The sequence below is a fragment of the Lissotriton helveticus genome, chromosome 4_1 (assembly GCF_964261635.1).
Source record: "Lissotriton helveticus chromosome 4_1, aLisHel1.1, whole genome shotgun sequence".
NCBI classification, from domain to species: Eukaryota; Metazoa; Chordata; class Amphibia; order Caudata; family Salamandridae; genus Lissotriton; species Lissotriton helveticus.
In genome coordinates this window covers 2,056,687,815-2,056,708,297 of record NC_136063.1, presented here as the reverse complement: position 1 = coordinate 2,056,708,297, position 20,483 = coordinate 2,056,687,815, and positions in this window count along the sequence as shown.

Below are 20,483 nucleotides of genomic sequence, written 5' to 3'. Positions count from 1 at the left end.
CATCTCGGCTAGGAAATACAGAACTGTCAGTGATGCACGCTCGCAGTCACGTTCAGAACGGGCTGTGATCAGTAGATCATCGACATACTGGAGCAGGGCAGTGTCAGTTGGCATGTGAATATTGTCTAGTTGTCTCTTAAGTGCTTGACTGTAAATACTAGGGCTTTCTGTGAAACCTTGAGGAGCTCGTGTGAACATATAGCTCCTTCCATTTAAACAAAATCCGAAAAGAAACTGGCTGTCTGGATGAATAGGAACACTAAAAAATGCATTCTTGAGGTCGATGACAGTGAAGAACGTGGCTTCAGAATCAATGGCTGTTAACAGGGAGGAAATATCTGGGACAACTGGGTACTGAGGAATAATACATTTGTTAAGTTCTCGTAAATCAATCACTAATCGATATACTGGGGGTGCATTTGGATCAGTACGTTTCATGACTGGAATGATCGGAGAATTGCATACATTTGAGTCAGTTTCTACAACTACTCCTTGAGCAATGAGCTCGTCAATAATTTTGGATAAGGCTGCTACAGCCTCAGGTGGCAATCTATACTGTCTGATTCGTGGTAACACTACACCTGGTTTGAGAGTCACACGATAGGGTGTGATTTGCATGTAACCTACATCAGTTGGACCTTGCGCCCATAAATGCTGCGGAACATTAGACAGTCTGGAATCAAAATCTCGTAATACATAGTGACCCTTAAAGTCACGTAGGAACAGACGTATTCCCTCTGGGGAACAACAAATAACGGCACCTAACTCTTTCAGTGTTTTAATGCCTAATAGATTTTCTGGACATGACTTAGTAAGTAACAGATCAGTAGTGCGGGACAATGGGCCTACTTCTAAAGTGACTGGCTTTGATATCTCGTTTATAATGGGTTTTCCTGAAAATCCAAGGGAAACATTTCTTGAGCCTGAGAGCGGAGCCCCTGGAACTTCGGCATGACTAATTGTGGTCCTACTTGCCCCTGTATCAATCAAAAACTTTCTGTCTTTCCCTAATACTTGACTGTGAACATAGGGACCCTCTTGATCTACAGGTATCTCGATGAGAGGCAAGCCTACCTCCCTCTCTAGGCTGTTTCATGAATATGGCTGGTACTCTGGATACTCAGACTGTGCATACTGGTACATCTGCGATGTAACATGCTGTGTTGCAGCAATAGGCTGCGGTGCTGTAACTGTCTGTTGTGCATTCTGTGGCTGAGGAATCTGTGAAACTTGTTCTTGTCTAGGCGGACGTGGTCTTTCTTTAGTTTTACCAGTAGCTATGTTGTGTTTCAGAACTGCACACTCATTTATAAAATGACCTGGCTGTTTACAATAATTGCAGTTCCCTTTAACGGGAGCTGCAGGATGACTGGCTTGATTCGGACCCCTCTTCTGACTGTCTTGAGGAACAGATTGTGCAACTAGCACTTTCATTTTCGTATCTTTCATACGTTTTCTCTCGTGTTCTTGCTCTTCCCTGATTCTATTCTGGTGATACTGAAGCATCTGGAGCATCTGGGACGGAGTATTTGCTTGCCAGGTGCTTTCGACTTTCAAAACTCGATTTTTAATTTGTGGACTTGAATTCTCGACTAATTTAGTAACGAAAAGGTGAGGGTATGACTCACTACTTGTCTTGAGGCCACTGTTAATACTGAAACATTTTTCAAACCTAGAATAAAAATCACTAATATCTTCATCTTGTTTCTGTTTACAGGCTGAGATTGCATCCCAGTCTTCTTTTCTCGTTGTCAATAATCTGGGTAAAACTTGTATCAATAATTCTGGTAACTCTTTACATTTATCTCCAAGACCGGTACCTGGTACTCGTGCCTTGTCTTCAGCTTCTAGAGCTGTCCAATCTATCTTTTTCTCTCCCACCTCCCATTCTTTTTCCTTTAGCTTTTCATACACCCCTGCGGGTAGCAGAACCTTTAACATTTTAATGATATCTGGGTATGTGTATTCTCCCATACGGAGCATGTCTTTTAATTCTCTATGGAACCCTGCTGGATCTTTGTCATGACAGGGAATTAATTTCTTCATTTCAAGGAGTTCCATCTTTGTAATCGGAGTGTATACAAACACTCGTTGCATTTCGCCACCCGTTCCTCTGACTGGGTGGACTTCTCGTAACGGATTCTGTCTGTCTATGTAGAATGATTTACTTTCTGGGGGTGAGACATGAACAAAATGCGGGTTCAAGAACGTTCTATATTTGTGACGTTGTTCTAGAATGACACTAATTAAATCGGTACCTAGACCTCTCCATTTATACTGGAGTAACTCGTTCAGGACATCATGTAACGGGCCTGGATCAGAGTGCTGACCCTCATACAGAGTAATGAGGTGCTGGATCATATACATACCCACCAGTCGTTGTTCGGCTGGGGGCAGTTTCAGAAACATTTGTGCCACTATTTCGTCTGGAAAAGTGGTAGAATCAGTAATCCATCGGACTGCTGATCGGGCTATTTCCTGTTCATGCATGGTACTTAATTCACTGTAACCGATTCGTGATTTCAGAATGTGATCGGTAGCTTGGAACACTTGTTCTAGAGAACCTTGTTCTGGTACTGAATGATGGAAAATAGACTTGGGTTCTAGACGTAAATGGCGATCTGGAAATCTAGATTTTCCTACATACGCTATTCTGGCGGAATTCTCGTCGTCTTCCTCTTCAGGATCGGAGATACTTTCTTTCTCGCTTACTTGTGCTGCTTTACGCTGTTCGTGTATCTTTATTATCTCTTTACGGATTTTCTTGTACATACTTTCCATGGCACCGACGGTCTTGTGCTTACCCTCAGCTATATTATCACTCCACCTTGTCAGGATTCTCATTTCGGCGGAATCTTTAGACGGGTAATCTTGTTCTCTTATTAGACAATTAATCAGAAACTTTAATATCATGAGCTGGATCTCGGCTTTCCTTTGAGACATGGCCTCGCTAATACTTTCTGGATCATCCCCTGTACGGATGAAACGATATATTCTGTCTAGATCTTCTTTCATATTCGGTAAGGTGACTAGATACTCGGCCACCTTTCTTACGCGGAACGAATATAAAACCATATTATCCTCGCCTGGGACTGGATCATAGACACATTCGGCAAGGGATTTTCTTATTTCTGCTACAGACTGATGTCTAGGCGTACGCTGTGATGCTTGTGTATGTAATTCGGCTAACGTTAAACGCTTGTGTGGCGGCGGGGTTTGAGGAGGACCTCCTCCTGCGGCCCCTAAACTGGAGTCGTCTACTGAGGCTCTACGTCCTGGCAGAGTGGGAAATGGAAATGTAGGCTGGACTTGTATGGCGGGCTGGACCGGGGGTACCGTAACAGGTACTCCGGTGTCTGGAGGAGCGGGAAGTGCCTGATTTACAGGGACTGGCGGAGCGCGAACAGGATTTGTATATTCTGGGACTGTGTCGTCCAAATAGGACGAAATAAAAATATCAGCTGCAGTCTGTTTGTGACGTAACTTGGTCGGAACTAATGGTGGCGGGAAATTACTGGATGCCTTTGGGGTCGCTTTTGGCAAGCCCTCGGCAAGAAGAGGATACATACCCTTAATAAGGGCATGCCTCTGTCTGTCTGACTGTTCGGCTTTGACTTGTTCACCTATCTCGATTAATTCTCTTTCTTGGGCTCGTTCTTGGGATTCTCTACTTGACTCTGACTTTCTGACTTCTTTTTCGGTTCTTTTATGAGCTTCTTTGCGCCATAACTCGATGGCGTCTTTCTGTGACTGTCTGGCTTTCTTTTTCCATAATGCTTCTTCTACTCGCATGATGCATTCGGGATCCCATGTACCCGATACGGGCCATCTATACTTTTCTTCTAACCGTTTGGTATACTCTACCCATAAATCTAGATACAATATGGCGCTTATGCCATGTTTCTGATACATAAAATGACCTGGACTGTCCCTCGGCGGGACAGGAACTGCTGCTTCCAGCAGACCCTTTCTAGTTTTTAACTGACGTAACTTGGAAAATATAGGCATGACTGAACTGTAATCTGGATACAATACAATACACAATAAACACGAAATCACGTCACACTCATACCACAACATTAAAATACATGAAGAACATTATAAATAACAGTTTGAACAGAATATTACCTGGAATACTGAGAGCAGAAATACAAGAATTTTCTCGAGAACGGAACAGACTAGAATTACTGGATGCACTGCTGTAACAGTACGGAACATACCGGTCCCATAAAGGAACGCATCAAGACCCGTATCCACCTAGGTGAACACTTCGTTTGTGAGTCTGGGTACCACCAACCCACGGACCAGGAGTCAATTTAGATTGGTCCTGTCTAGATACTACCCCAGCAATGGTACTCACCGGGCAGCACGGAACGGAAGGCCTTGGACTGGACTGGACTGCTACGACGACGGACGGACTTCGGACTTCAGTTATGGGTGGGCCTCCGGATACCTCGGACCTTGGACTCTCGGCTTGGGCTCTGGTCGGGACTCGCCGCGTTCCTCCACCGTCTCGTTTGGATGCTGGACCGCCTCCTCCGTCTCCTCCGTGGGCCTGAGGGATACTTGGAGCAGAAATATCTGCCAGTGCACGGTATGGTTCCGTCACGACTGCAGAGGGTCAGGGGGTCGGCGTGGCTTCACCGACGCGTGGGGAAAGGGCAAGTCCCTATTCGGGCGCCATTATGTGGTAAATAAATAAATAATACCCTATTTTTGACTAGGCATATATCATAACAGATAGCTCAATAAATAAGAGTCAAGATTCGAGGTAGTAGGAGTTTCTGCAGGTTTATTACAGCATAAGGACAGGATCAGGACGACCTGCATAGGAATAGGATGACAGGGCCCGGCAGCTGCCGGGGCTAGATCTGGGATGAGCGTGCTAACGTTTAATAACAATACATGAACTTATATACATAACGCAAACACATAGCATTACATTGCAGTAGGCGTAGCAGTGGGTGGAGCAGGAGGCGTGACGCGTAGCAGTCGCGAAAGATAACAGAAAAAGTAGGTGTAACTGGGCGTATACATAGACATGTGATGCAAACGTAACAGAATATGTCATGAATGGGGCGGAAACATAGGAGGGGGCTACCTAAGGAGCCGGGAACTCTAACCTAATGGTGCGCGCAAACTGGCAATGACGTATCACTAGGAGAAGCTGGGGGCTATGAACTCTGTGCTAGGAGCAGAGACTAAAGTCTGGAGGGTCGGAGCGACATGCACCTAAACCCTATCTAGTATCTGATGTTTAGGGAACATGTTGATATAAACTAGAAGTCATAAGGGGAAAGGCTAACTTGATTCTAGGACTGGACCATGCATTATTCTACATGTAGTGCGTGATGAAGAATATTAAATGACCATTAAATGCAGTATTTCTCTAACGTGGAGACGAGAAGGCTAGACAATGACGGAAACTATTGATGCAGTTCAGTAGCTTAGGAATGCAGAGAAGGAGGACTGAACTGATAACTGGAACTATAACACACTCTTGGCAGACTCAGAGGCAGAGCCAAGCTACACCGGGCACTGCGAGGCAGGAAGTAAGTGAAAGGTCGAGGATACAGGTGGGGGCTGTATCGCTCCTCAGCGAGGCTTCAGGAGACAGGAGCTGAATCTGATGTCCGGGCCCTTTTGAGGCCTAATATTCGTAGTATTCACGAGGACTGGAAACTGGCATATTAGAGGAGGACACAACTGTAATTGGGTCTTGATCAGACATGGGGAGTATATATGCATATTTAATCATGCACACATAACATATGATGGATGACACGTAGGGACACAGAACATGGCAAAATTTACTTTTCCACACCTCCCCCCAATATTCACTTATTATACTATCTCTTCAACACCTAAAGAGAAAGAGAAGGCTGAATCCTCACATAATGGTGCCGCTACTAACCCGGCCAAACGTTACCCCCAACATGAAACTATCCCTTATGATCCCCCCTTGCTGATTCTGTCAAGCAGCTCATCCGCCTCCTGAAGCGTTCTTAAGTTGTGCATTTTATTATTGTGTAGCCACAAGCTACACGATTGTATGGAAGCAGTCGGATCATGGATGGCCAGTAATTGTCTTAAATTAAACTCAGACAAGACGGAGGTCATTCTATTTGGGAATGATATTAACGTGTGAACCCCCGAGTGCTGGCCAGACTCTTTGGGACCCCTGCCTTTACCCTCCACACATGTGAAAAACCTGGGAGTGTATTTGGATGACAGATTGGACATGAAAAAACAGGTCAATGCCATGGTGTCATCCACTATGTTCACCATTAGAACTACCAAGAAAATTCACCCTTTCCTGCCTAAGGAGAGTCGACAGACGGTGGTTACGGCACTGATTATGTCAGGACTGGACTATTGCAACAGCCTCTATTTAAACATCCAAGAGAGACTGTTAGATAGGCTACAGATGCTGCAGAACACAGCTGCTAGGCTGATTTCAGGCATACCAAAATTCTCCCCTATCTCTAGTGAAATCCGTAGACTACACTGGTTGCCAGTGAGACAACGAGTTCACTTGAAATCCATGTGCCTCATTTTTAAGTCACTTCAGAACCAGGGACCACGCTATCTACAGGACCAACTTCAATGGTATCTACCAACTAGGCCTTTATGCTCATCAGCTCAAAAATTGGTAAGAGTACCACCAGTGAAAAAAGCCCGCTGGGGCGGGAAAAGCTTTGTGGTGGGCGCAGCAAAACTGTGGAACCAGCTTCCCATTTATCTGAGGAGCTGTACGGATTTGTTACCATTTAGAAAAATGCTTAAAACTTGGTTGTTCTAGAACCACCTCTTTTTCTCTCTCCTTCAGCAAAGCAGATAGCGCCAGGACACCCACGGGTAACAGAGGCGCTCTACAAATTAATTAACATAACATAATATAACATAACTTTTAAGAAGGCCGGAAATTTTAGTTGGGCTACTGCGCCTAGTTTTTTTTAATCCTCCAACCTCCTACCCAGCTCCCACTGCCTCTCCAAAGTAGACCTCGAGAAGTCGGTCCAGATCACAAAGGAAAACCCTTTTGCCCTAACTGTTTTCAATTTTAATGCCGCGTTACGGATTTTCTCTTTTAGAGTGAAGGTAAGAAAATTGATAAGAATTTTCCTATGTTTGGATCCATTGGGGTTCTTCGAAAGCGATCTCTGTGCACTCTCTGTATATCTTGACTTAGTGCTTCTTCTGAGTCCTCGAGCTGTAGAGAGGCCTTAAGTAAGGAAACAATATAAGGTCTGATGTCGGATCCGGATCACTGAAAGAATATCGACTACCAAAATATCGACTACCCAAAATATCGAGGAAAAAATATCTACAGCAAAAATATCGAGTTTGTATGTACAAACAGGTAAGTACAAAAATATCGAGTACAAAATATCGTTTACAAAAATATAGTTGTAAAAAATATCGTATTTACTAAAAATAGTGTTAAATTAAATTAATATTAATAATTAATTACTAAAATATACTTAAAATTACTTAAATTAACTTATAATAATTAAATAATTAATGAAAGTTAAATAAATATTTTTTTATTTCATATTTATTAAACATATATATATAGTAATAAAATATAATAAAATAATACCCAAAAACTGAAAACTGACCCTGAACCCTAAAAATACCCCTTTACCCAAAAACTGAAAACTGACCCTTAACCCTAAAAATACCCCTTTACCCAAAAACTGAAAACTGACCCTGAACCCTAAAACTACCCCTTTACCCAAAAACTGAAAACTGACCCTGAACCCTAAAAATACCCCTTTACCCAAAAACTGAAAACTGACCCTGAACCCTAAAAATACCCCTTTACCCAAAAACCCAAAACTGACCCTGAACCCTAAAAATACCCCTTTACCCAAAAACCCAAAACTGACCCTGAACCCTAAAAATACCCCTTTACCCAAAAACCCAAAACTGACCCTGAACCCTAAAAATAAAAAGGATATTACTTCACTTACCTTAAAAACGATATTACTTCACTTACCTTAAAAACGATATTTTGGCTGTCGATATTCTGTCCTGTCGATATTTTCTCCAAACGATATTTTGGAGTCGATATTATGTCCAAACGATATTTTGGAGTCGATATTATGTCTGTGTACCGTCGTATCCTTCACTGCCTTCCGGAACATTCAGTAAGGGTGAGTTATTCCTACGTGCATTGTTCTTTAACCTTTCCATTCTGTCGCCGAGATCTATGCGTTCTGACTTAAGCAGTTGGATGTCCAACTTCACTCGCCCAAGGTCCTCTTTCAATTCACCAACACTATTCTCAAGAGTTACAGTCCTGGAATTCAAGAGGTCCGCCTTTTTTTCCAAGGATTCACAGAAATTTCTGATTTCTCCTTGATTTACTGCAGATACTGCAAAGCCTTTTTTTATATCTTCAGATAATGTAGTGAAAAGAGCTTCCGAGCCTGGGGGTGAAGATGATGGTAGAGATAAGGAGCCCTCCTCGTGTCCCCCTCTAGAATCACCATTGGGGACTGCTAGTAGCTGTGGTATTTGCAGTGGCTGTAGCTGAGTCTGGACCGGTGAGCAACCTAAGGAGTCGATGTTCATGCCACTCTTGGGCTCCAAAGGCACCCCTGAGTCACCCTGGTGAGAGACCAGATCTAATGCTTACTCCATGTTGCTATCAGATACCTTTGTTAATGGTGATGCCGATGTTATGGAGGTATTTAAGGTTGCTAAGCTCTGCCTAAGAAAACCTCTGGTTGAACCCTAAAATAAGAATGCAGCGACAGAGTGACCCTAACTAAAGTATTTGCTGAATTACTTTTTTGCCTCTTGGGTATTATGGATCTTCCCTTAACCTGATATATCTGAAAAGAGTTGCTACTTGGAGCCGAAGCGGCGATGGAAGAAGGGAACTCTGGCACCCCGGGAATAACCTTGCCAGTACCAGATCCTGGGACAGCTCAGAATGCTTCCTAGAGTTATCTGTGCTGACGGAATTGTCTTAGACGTTAGCAACTTTCTGCAGCACCTTTCCCCTGCTTCTTATATCCCCTTCTAATAGTAGTAGCTAATTGCAATGTTGTCTTAATAGGGAAAGAAGCCTCCGGCGTAGATTTAAGAGTCTGTCGGGTTTGACTGTCAGGGGCCAAAACTCCTGCAAATGCTGCTGAAAATGCTGCGGAGATTGATAAGCTGAGCCACCAATCACTATCTCTGCCCCGGCGCCTGGCTCCAGTGTAGCAGCAGAGTCCTCAGAAATCTTACCGCACCTTTCCCGCTGAGTCCTCTGTTCAGCAGTTTGAAAAAAGCTGCTGATACTGGCTTTGCTGTAGTCCCCCAGAGATGGCTTTGCGCGGCCACCTTGCGTCCCCTACAGAGCTCCAGGGCAGCTTCCAACAAGTGGGGCAGCGCTGACAGGCATCGACCTGCCTCACCTCTTCACATCTCAGGCCACCCAAGGTCGGCAAAGCTGACAATGCCAACAAAGCCACGCCGCAGAATAGGAACAAGACAACCTCAACAAAAGACGGGAAAGAGACGGCAAAAGAAAGACAGGGAAAGCGGAAAGGAATCCGCCAAAAAGTTAATGCTGGTCTTCGGTTCAGGTAATTCATTTTCTCGAAACATTACATGGCTGGAGCAGGAACTCTGGGTGTGAACCACTACTGATGTGCAGCCACCATGTTCTCCCTCACTCAGGATGGTGTTCCTTGTTGCATTACTCTCTCTAAATCACCAAGCTTGTGAAGTAGAGTCTGGCACGGCCAAGTTAAGGCTGACCAATATTAGGGTCACTGGTGGGGCTGGGGGCTGCAAGTTTCTTAAAGTAGAGTACACGTAGATACTTCAAGCTTGAATTTCCTTAAGTTTCAGTTTCTTTTGTAGATTCCAGTTGTAAAGTTCCTTGTACAAGATAGACAAAATGTGTAGGTTCTGAATCCACATTGTCGCCAAAATGTTGAAGTAGAAATGTCCACAAGTAGCCAAGTAGTAGGTTCCAAAGATGAAGGTTTATTAAGTTCCAGTTGCACAAGATGTAGAATAGTAGATAAGATGGTAAGTTGGTATGATGTAGCCCCACCAGGAGCAGCCTCCCTGCTGCTCAGCCTCTATTCTTCGACTGAAACTGTAGCCAAGACCAAGCACTCCAACATTCTGTGACATCATGCTACATTCTACAGTCATTCAGGCTGAACAGAAGGGAGAATATCAATGCAAAGAAAGAAGGGAAGAAATCACACTATAACAACACCCCTCTAAACTCTCCTAGTATTGTAGTTTTCTGGAATATCTAAGTTTAGTGAGTTTCCATGGGTTAAGGCTAAGCACGTGGGCAAACACCATGCCCAAATTGCCAACATTAGAAAATGTTCATGGCTAAAATGTTAATGCCACCTTGTTGCAGTTTGAGCCATTTCCTTGTCATGGGTGATTGGCTCAGCTACACAACTGAGGATTTGCTTTTATCAGGAGAATCTTGGGATACAGAATGAAAGAAGATTTTATTTTCCATTGCATTTCTCTTCATTTTGGCTTCTAAATGTAAGCCAGTGTGCAAGGAAGAACACGTGTTGCTAAATATACTGAATCACATGATTGTATCTGTAACCCCAAATCCAGAGTTGTACAAATGACGTCTATTCCTAAACTCGTTATCAGAAGTACATTTTAAAAATGCAATTTTCAAATATTAGATTTCACTATATGCGTTATTGCAGTTGTTGTATCTGGGTATTACACGTTTTTGACAATGAACAAAAAATATACATCCTGTTAACCAGAAGGGTTTGATGGTTGTAACATTATGTTTTTAAATTAGGACAAAATATATGAACGAAAATGAAACCAAATTCTATTTTCCAATGCCTTTGCATAACTTTTTAATTTGAATGATTTGCTTCTTTGAAAAAACATAAGCAATACACACTATTAGCACTTTGTTGAATTCCAAACGTTGTATACTTTTCAGAAATGTACAGCTTTCTGGGTTAGCCACCTATTTCCACCACAAATTGCAATCAGTTACAACGTACAAACAAATAGGAAAAAAATCCAAAATTATTATTAAAAATGCTTTTACCACTCTGTTTTTTTAAGGCTGTGATGGTGGTGTTCTTAACACAGCAACTCCTTTGTTATGCAATTTTTAGAGAAAAAGACATGCTTTCATGCAATGCACTTTTTTTGCATTTATATAACATTTTTTTTGCTATATCTTACCTATTTTCTTGGTTCCCTCAAGGGAAATCTTCAAAAACTGGGTATTGTTAGAATCCTCAACATGTATGAAAGAAATGACACACATTTAGTCTGGATGCCTCTTGTGGAAAGAGGTTTTGAAGGTTCAAGCGCGAAGTGCATCAAATATTAAAGAAAGTGCTCAGCATGCGGGCTGGGGGCTCAGCAGCTAAGAGGTTAGGCATATACTTGTTTATATATTTTGGATACAGATGTTAAAGAACACTTAAAGTCCATCTCAGTGGTATATAAGTTGCCTGAAGACACACTTGGCAAGCTAGGCGTCCAGCGGAGCTTATCGGCTGCGCTATTCAGCTCCGTTGGACGCCTAGCTTGCCAAGTGTGTTTGGGAATCCAGTTGAACACACTTTCGTCGATTTCTTACGATACTCTACATGGTGCGGACCCCTGGTGTTTTTTCCGCAACCGCAATTTGCAAAGCCGTGGTGACTTTTAGCGCACGTGTTCAGATTATCGCCACCAACTATCCAATATTTTTCTGGCAGTCATTCCAGTTCAGTTCCCATCTTCAGGCAACTTATATACCACTGAGATGGCCTCCTGTGGTTTCTCTAGGGTGTCAGGACTTGTTCCTCCTTACTAATTTGTCATCACCCTTCTATCTTATCATTCCTTGGAACATTCATGGTTGATGGTTGGTGTGCCATACCTAGTCATTACCTCGTTTTTTACCTTGTTTTTTGTTTCGCAATAGACGGTTACCTGATGAAGGCCGAGAAGCCGGAACGCGCGTAGTTCCCATCTACCGCATTGCCTCCATCGTTTTCTAGTCTAATGCCATGTCTATGTCTGTCATGTTTTTTACAAGTTTCTATGATGCTGTTATGTAAATAGTGGATCACTTCCCAAAAAAGTTAATAGTAATGTTTATGATCCTTATCCAAAAGTCTATGCAAAAAATAAGTATTTGATTAGTACAATTAAAAGTAATTCTTTATCAATTCTGTCATAAGTCCCTTTTATGTGGGCTCTCTTTATTGCTTATGAGATGTGGACCAAACATTTATTCATGTTTATATTTTGTTATTTTTAAGATTAGCAAATTAAGGGTTGTGCCCGAAAATTTTTTGGGGGAATGTGCAAATAGCATTTACTCTGTGATTCTAGAAGTTAAATGCAGGGGTTAGGAATCGTTATAAAGACACTGCCCACTCGGGCTCAAATTTGGATTGTGTTTCAGGAGTAATGAATAATAATATGGGTCAGCATATTGCATGCATCTGAGCTTAATGAGTGGCAACTAAACTGATCAATAGAATATTGATTCAAAATCAATTGATATAGGCTTTCTCCAATATGCTTTCAACTAATGTGCATTTTATTTCCTTGAAAATAATGTGACACGAAAGTGTTGTTTAATTAATGAATGTTATAATTTTGATTGTATGAAGCAGTAGTGGGTCGGAGGACATGAAATGCGCTGACGTGGCAATACTGCAGGCTGTATGTGTCAGTGGGTTCTGCTTTATGCACAGAAACTGTACATGCTAGAAATAACAATGCCCCACTGACTACAGCACCATAGTTTACAGCTGATAGTGACCCATTAAGCATTTGATGCAAAGGGAAACTGAACCAGTTGTGGACTGAGTTTAGGTAAATGAGAAGTAAATCATTCTTCGTATTTGACTTTTTGCAATTCTTGGTTCATTCCTCCAATTCCGAGGGGATGGCATCAAAGAGTGATGCACAAAGAACTTTGGCTACAAATGCACTGTTCTCACCAGCCAGCATTAAAACTAGCTGTAGTACTGGTGATGGAAAAGCAAACACAACACTTCCAGGGCAATTGGGCATGCTGGAGAAGTTGTCCAAGCTTATGTTAAGCAAATGGTCGGAGGCACCTTCACTACAAAATGACCTTGACATGGACATGGCTCCAATAGAACTCAGGATCTTTAGAGTATAACCATATAAAGTGCCAGATCCCCTTAGGATTGATGAATGGGTGCCAAACCTTACCAACTGCTCAAAAACTATGGTGACCATCCTATAATGGATGATCAGATGGAGAGAAAGCTCTTAGGGCCATATGTATCATCTCCCCTTTTGCGATTTTCAATTAGTGATATTTAGCAAATCGCAAGTTGAAAATCGCAAAACGGTATGTAAATAAAAAATCGCAAACAAATTGCGATTCTGTAAAAAACGCTATTTCCATTGCGCCATTTCAAATAGCGATTCCTTATTCCAAAAAAATCGCAAATTTGCGAAAATCGCAAATTGGAGAATCGGAAACTCAAGTGCAGTTTGATGACATCACAACCAGGAAGTGTGACTACCCATGCTGCACCTGAGTTTCTGAAGAACAGTGAGAGAGTAGGAGTGGAGGAGAGGGAACTCTGCAGTGCAACAAACAATGGCAGACACAGGAGACATGGCTAGCCAGGACAAACAGCAGCAGGGGGAAACACAGAGAAAAAGAAAACAAAAGTTTTCTGAAACTGAGCGGAGGTCCTAATCCAGGAAATGGTCATAAGCCACGAGCACCTCTTCAGAAAGTAGTCTCTGACGTTGCCTGAGACACGCAAAAGGAGGATTTGGGCTGATTTCAAGTGCTAAGTAAAAGCAGTTGGCGTCACCCACCGAAGCATGGAACATCTAAGGAAGCGCTGGTACAATATGCACCAGCTCTCCAAGGAGAAGGTCGCTGCCAGGTTAGAGCAGGCCAAGAAGACTGGTGATGGGACCCCTACTGCCACTGACTCCACACCACTATAGGAACTGGTTGAGGGGACCCTACTTCCAGAGAGTGTAATGGGCGAGGCAGACCTGGACAGCTCAGATTCCCCGGTACCAAGACAAGGTAAGAAGCATGCCATCACACCCCTGATATCCCCTTACTACCCTCATACACCCAGGAGCGATCCAGGGGCAGAACAAAAGTAAATTTCCAGTGCAGGTACACAAGCACACACAACAATGCATTATGGGAGATGTAGTCACAAGCACATTACAGTGGTGCATTACACCCAGCCAGTCCCTAACAGTATGTGCGCATCAGGAAGGGCAAAATACAGACAGACTGGACCCCTGTAACTCCAAACAGTGAAATTTAATGCATGACAAGTGCAAGTCAGGACAGAAAATTAATACGTGCTTTAACGTCCACAGCACCATCAGAAACACAGGGAACAGTCATTGGAGGAGAGGATGATTCCCCTAACCCAGAGGCAACAGAGCAAGAGGAGGAAACAGAGGAGGAGGGCAGCCCAGTAATCCCTCCAAAACGCCGCAGGCAGAATGTAGTACCACCACTGGCCCCACTGGAGGATGAAGGCCAGGACAACGAGGGCGATGTCCAACCAGTCCCGGAATAGCCAGAGCCACAACACTGTGATGGAGCACGTGCTGATCGGATTCCGCCATTTCCATCCAGGCGCAGGGCATCCATCAGTGCAGCAGTCCCAGGAGAGGACACAGTCTTCGGCGGGCTGGAGGGGCACATGTTGGAAGTACAGCGCCAGCAGGCGAAAAACATCAAATCATTACAGAGGCAACTCGGGGTTGGCTTCATGGGCATGACGGGTGCCCTGGAGGCACTCTGTGCGGAACTAAAGGCGGATCGTGCTGCTAGGTGCAGGAAGATGCAGTGCCTTGAATTCTACACCCGGGTGGTTAACCGTCTGTCCTCAGCAACAAATGTGCTGTCAAGGGGCAGCATCTGTATGCAGCGTGAGGTGGCACACAACAGCCAGGACGTGGCAAGGGCCCTGGTACAGGTCACATCTGATGTGGATGAGATGCGGGCAGCTCGCACTACTGGCCCAGGAGTCCTCACTCCTACAGATGAGGACGCCCAATCTGCCAGGAGCACCATCATACCCTACTCCCTCCGGATAGGCGCCATAGTGGGCGTCACAGTAGGGCTTCTGGGACAGGTGAGAGGGCACTGTGCACCCCCAGCCAGGGGCTACGACCCGACAGCGCAGCATTTGGACAAGGAGATGGGTGCATCAACCCAGTTTACATAGACACTTGCTCCTGATTGTTCAATCGCGCTAGGATCCTAACATGTGCTGGGCATTGGACGATACATTGTGTGGTACACAGGCTGTGTGTCGTCAATTTTCCTGAAATTAAGGAAATAAAACACAGTCTCATAACTGATATATAGCATTGTGTCATATTTTCTTAACTAAAAATAGTCCTGTGTAATCTCATCTCACCTCTGGCGCTCAGCAGCTGCACCAATTACACCGGCTGGCATGCGTCCTGGCGCTGGCTCCTCCTCATCTGATGAATATGATTCACTGAGCTCCACTGGTGTGCCTTTCCTGGTGGCGATGTTGTGCAGCATGACACATGCTACCACTATCTTGCAACAGCTGTTGGGCCTTATTGTAGTGCCCCTCCACATGTATGTAGGCACCCGAATCTGCTCTTGAGTCCCAAATGTCCACTCAATGGTACATCTGGTTGCTATATGGGCACTGTTGTACCTCTGCTCCCCAGCGTTGGAGGATTCAGGTAGGCAGTCAGTATGAAATCATGGACTGCATACGCACTGTCACCTGTGGGGTGGGAGGAATATGGTAAACACTGTCCTGCCAATGCTGTCCTATATTAGTGTGTCCTTTGTACAAATGCATTTACCTAGTAGGTATCCCTCACCAAACTCCCCACGTGTGAGTCTATGGTGTATCCCACTGTGGCAGAAGATGGACGTGTTGTGAGTGCTGCCGGGGTATTTTACAACAATGTCGGTAATGATGTGCTTGGCATTACACACCACCTGTATGTTCAGAGAATGGTAGGATTTGCAATTCCTGAACACATACTCGTTCTGGGAGGGGGGTGATATGGAGACATGTGTCCCATCTATGCATCCAATGATGTGGGGAAATTGTGCAATTTGATAGAACTCCTGCTTGGTCTGGTCTAGTGCCTGTGGTGTGCTGGGGAATTGGATGTGGTGATGCAGCCTCTGTACCATGGCATCAAGGAACGCGTGGAAAAAGTGCGAAAATGCACTCTGTGAGACCCCTCCTGCTGAGGCTATCACTCACTGGAAGCTACCTGATGCCAAGAGGGGCAGTGAGTAGAGGACCTGGATGTGGGTGGGGATGGTGTGTGTCCTTCTTGTGGGGTGTTCAAGTATAGGTTTGAGGTTCTCAATTAATTCAAGGATGCTCTTTTCATCCAGCCTGTAGTTTGTATTGATCTCCTCCTCAGTCTGCTGGAACAGGGTTATGCGCGCACAAAAGATTCTTTCCTGGCGTCTCCTCCTCTATGCAGCAGCTCTGAGTCGCAGCCTCCTGGCTATCACATATAGCCCAGCCATTGTGGAAAAAATCTGTTGCATTGTGGGTCTCCTTAAATAGTTTGCACATGGTTACCACCTGCTCAGACTTGATGGTAATTGCAATTCTCAAAATTGCGAATTTCGTGAAATCGCAAGTTGCGATATTTTCATGCATTCCGTTTTGCAAATTTGCAAATTGCGTGCTCAAGAATTACGATATTCGCTATTTTTGAGCCACCTTTTGCGATTAGCAATTTTTCATACAGAATGTGTCTCTTAGTTAGCAAAGCTGTGTTTTGAGATCGCAAACACCATTTTTTTGCGATTTGCTGTGTTTGCGATCGCAAAACAGCTTCATACATATGGCCCTAAAAGAGGTCGCGAAAATTGAAACGTGGCTCACAACACAAATGGAACAAGACCAAATCACAAAGTTCATGACTTTAAAACTGGGAAATGATATAAACGCATGCGAGCGAAGCGAATATATGTATGATATAGTGAATAATCAAACAGAATATTCATACTCTTAACTGAAAATTTGACTACATCTACAATTGCAGCAAAATCAACAGCGTTGATGTGGCTGCTCTCTCCTCAGCAATGACAAATGGAGAGAGCGAGACAACACCAACGATACAGAAACTTCCAATACGTCCAGCACTGGAGATGCTAGTGCCTCCAAGAGTGAAAATAGGAATGCTAATTTCTTACAGCAGTTCCGCTTCTTGAGAAAGAGGCATTTGGGGAATTATTTTTCAACCCAAGGAAGGATTTAAAGAGGATTAGGCAGAGGAGGGAGTGACACCAAAGAAAGGGGAAACAGAGAAAGAAAAGAAACAGGAGCAGTTTCCATAGGGAAGCACAGTGGGGCTCAACAATTGGGACAATACTGGCAGGTAACAGTATTGTTATCAACTTGTCAGACAGAAATTTCATAGAGAGTGATGTTAGAGTTCTAACTTTTGTCCTTTCCTTCTGTTCTACCGGCAACTTCTACTTTGTCTCAATAAGAATAGCTCTTTTTAGAATCCTCAAACATAAGAAATTCTTTAAAACAAATATACAACGCCAGAATAGAGGTACATCCAAAGTGAAGCCCCCTGCACTTTATGAACTCAAAATTGGCGTTGTTGATTTTCTCAACACACTTGTAGAAAATCAGAATTGTGAGGGTGTTGAACAGATGTTACTTATTTTAGACCCAAATCTAAATTTACTCCAATGTTAGACTTCGATATGATCAATGTCTTTTATGAGAAATTGTTTTCTGACTTTGATAATTGCAGTCTAGAGGCTACAAAGCAAAAAATATTATTACTTGGTCACATCGGAAAGACATTGAAAATCTTGCCAATTACAAAAGGATAGTAATTCCATCACACTGAAAAAAAAGTGATAATGATTAGGGCTGGACTGGGAACTCTGCTCCGTTCGTGTAGTTTGCTGAGTTTTCTGCCGTCCGCGCTCCACAGTGCTCAGAGAGTGCAGAAAAAACTCTACTCCCCATAGTTCAGGGGAGTTTTTTTCCCCGCTCGCAAATAGTACGTTTATACTTGAGTCGCAGGAAGATCAGCGCAAACGGCAGTTTGCACTGCACTCCGCACAGCAGTTCGCAATCCACTCTGCCTCTTGCGGAGTGGAGAGCCTCTTGCGGAACTCTGCAGAGTTTTTTTTTCACTTCGCGGAGTATCGCTTAGTGAAACTGATAATTATTGCTAGTCGACTATCACCATGACAGAATACAAAGAGACCATTGTCCAGTTTTGGATGAAACAGAGTTTAAGGAGAAATAAGGGTTTTACTGTGAACAAGGGGTATCAGTTTCTCAAGGATCGCCAACCTGAGAATATCAGCATTATATCTCCCTCCTAAAGTACACAAATCAACCACCAATCCTCTGGGCAGAACAATTATATCTTCTATCAGCAGTCTGCTTGAAAAAACATCCAAATATTGTGAGTTTTCTGCACTTCGCACTCCACAGTTCGCAGAGTGCAGAAAACTCAGTTTTGCGATGTACAGCAGAGTTTTTTCCCTGCTCGCAATCGCGAATGGTAAGTTTGTGATCACGAACTATAAGTTTGAGAGCGTGAGCTGCCGCTTGAGAAAAATTTGTACCCGAGCGGCAGGAATACCGACACAAACTGCAGTTCGCAGTGCACTCCACCACTCGCGGAACAGATGCTTTTAGACATGCTTTAAGACATGATAATATGTTGTCTATTTAAGAACAAACTGTACAAACAACTGCAGGGCACTGCAATGTTCACCTTCTTCACTCCCAGCTATGAAAATCATGGGCTTGTGGGAGGAGCAGGTGTCCACCCCACTGGGACATAGCCAAGGCATACACAAGATTATACTCTAGGTGAGTTTCACAGTTTACCTCTTTTTGATCTGGGCAGCAGAATGGAAGCTAACAGGTTTGTCACCCATCTTAATGACAATGATCTCAATTTTTCTTGACATTGAAGTAGAAATAATTAACAAATCAAAACTGCACAGAAAACCAACTGCAGGCAACAGTATGCTCCATGCCTTAAGCAGTCACCCAAGCCAGCTCAAGTGGAGCATCCCCTAAAGGGGGAACTCACATGAGCCAAGATAAACTAGAGCTGTGAGGACACCTTCTAGGCAGAACAAAGAAACATTACACGTTATACAACAAGGGTACCCGAAATGGGTCCTGGCTATAGCCATTCAAAGGGTCAACACATGCTCCAGGAGTGAAATCTAGTTTGGCTCTAACAGGATGGTGTTGTGGGTAGAAACCATGTACAACAGATGGTCAGTGATCTGGGGGTCTCTAGCTGGCAGAGTTAGGTACCACTGTCCAAATAGGGACCCTTGCTTCTAGTCAGGGCAAGGGGATACACTCTTTAGATAACCCCTGCTCACCCCCTTGGTAGCTTGGCACGAGCAGACAGGCCTATCAAAGGCAAGTATTTGTACCAACACTCACAGTAACACGGTGAAAACACCGCTGCATAAAGGGAGTCTTTTGCAGCAGAGATGGGGAAGTGATACCACTTACACTGGAATCACAACTTACTGGACTTTGGACGTTGCTATGACTTGTCTACCGGTTTGTGCACCTCCTCTTTCCATGCTGTGTCTCTCACCCTCCCCTACACTTTCTTGCCTTCATTATCTGTCTACTACCCCTGCTCCTACCCCCTCCCATGAATCTCTCCCCTTGCCTGCTTTTCCCCTTACGTTTTTGTGCTTATTGTTTTTCTTGACCTTACAAGTAACTATGTTGCCATGCTCTAATAACTGTGTAACCTTTGTAATATTGTAACCTGTAACTATGATCTGGTACTCATGTAAAGCGCTCTGATACCTCCGAGTCTAGCCAGCGCTATATAAAACCTTTCAAATGAACTAAATAAATAAATAAATAAAAGTTGGACCAAGCAGAAAGCTCAACCAGGCTTGTCATCAAATTCAATAGCAAATCAGGGATAGCACAGTCATTTTTACAAAAAACTGGGATTTCCTCAAGGGTGACCTTGTCATTGGAGAGAGTGTTAGTGAGAAACCCAATATCACGTATTGTAGAACGAGATCACTGTGTCCGCTTGGCACACCTTGACAACCGTTTAAGGGGTTTTACACTTGTGATAGATGCAAATTATGTGAGCACTCTAACAACTGTAAAGATTTTTTTATTCCATGCATGACCAAACACAAGCCCATAATTCATCTCATCACGTGCCGTTAGGTACAACTCTTGTTTTTTAGGTTTTTGGAAAGTCCATGCAGACTCAGATACATGGGCAGTATCATCCACCTGGTACGTAAACCAATGCTTGAGTATTAGGGCCATCACTAACCAAGACAAACACTACCCGGTAGCTAGAAACTTTGCAATACACCACTACAGTGACATGAAAAAACTCAAATTCTTTGGAATTGACCATGTCTGGGTAGACCCCCTGAGGTGGTGCTTGTACGGCCAACTTAGGCAACGTGAATCCAAACTCATTATTGAGCT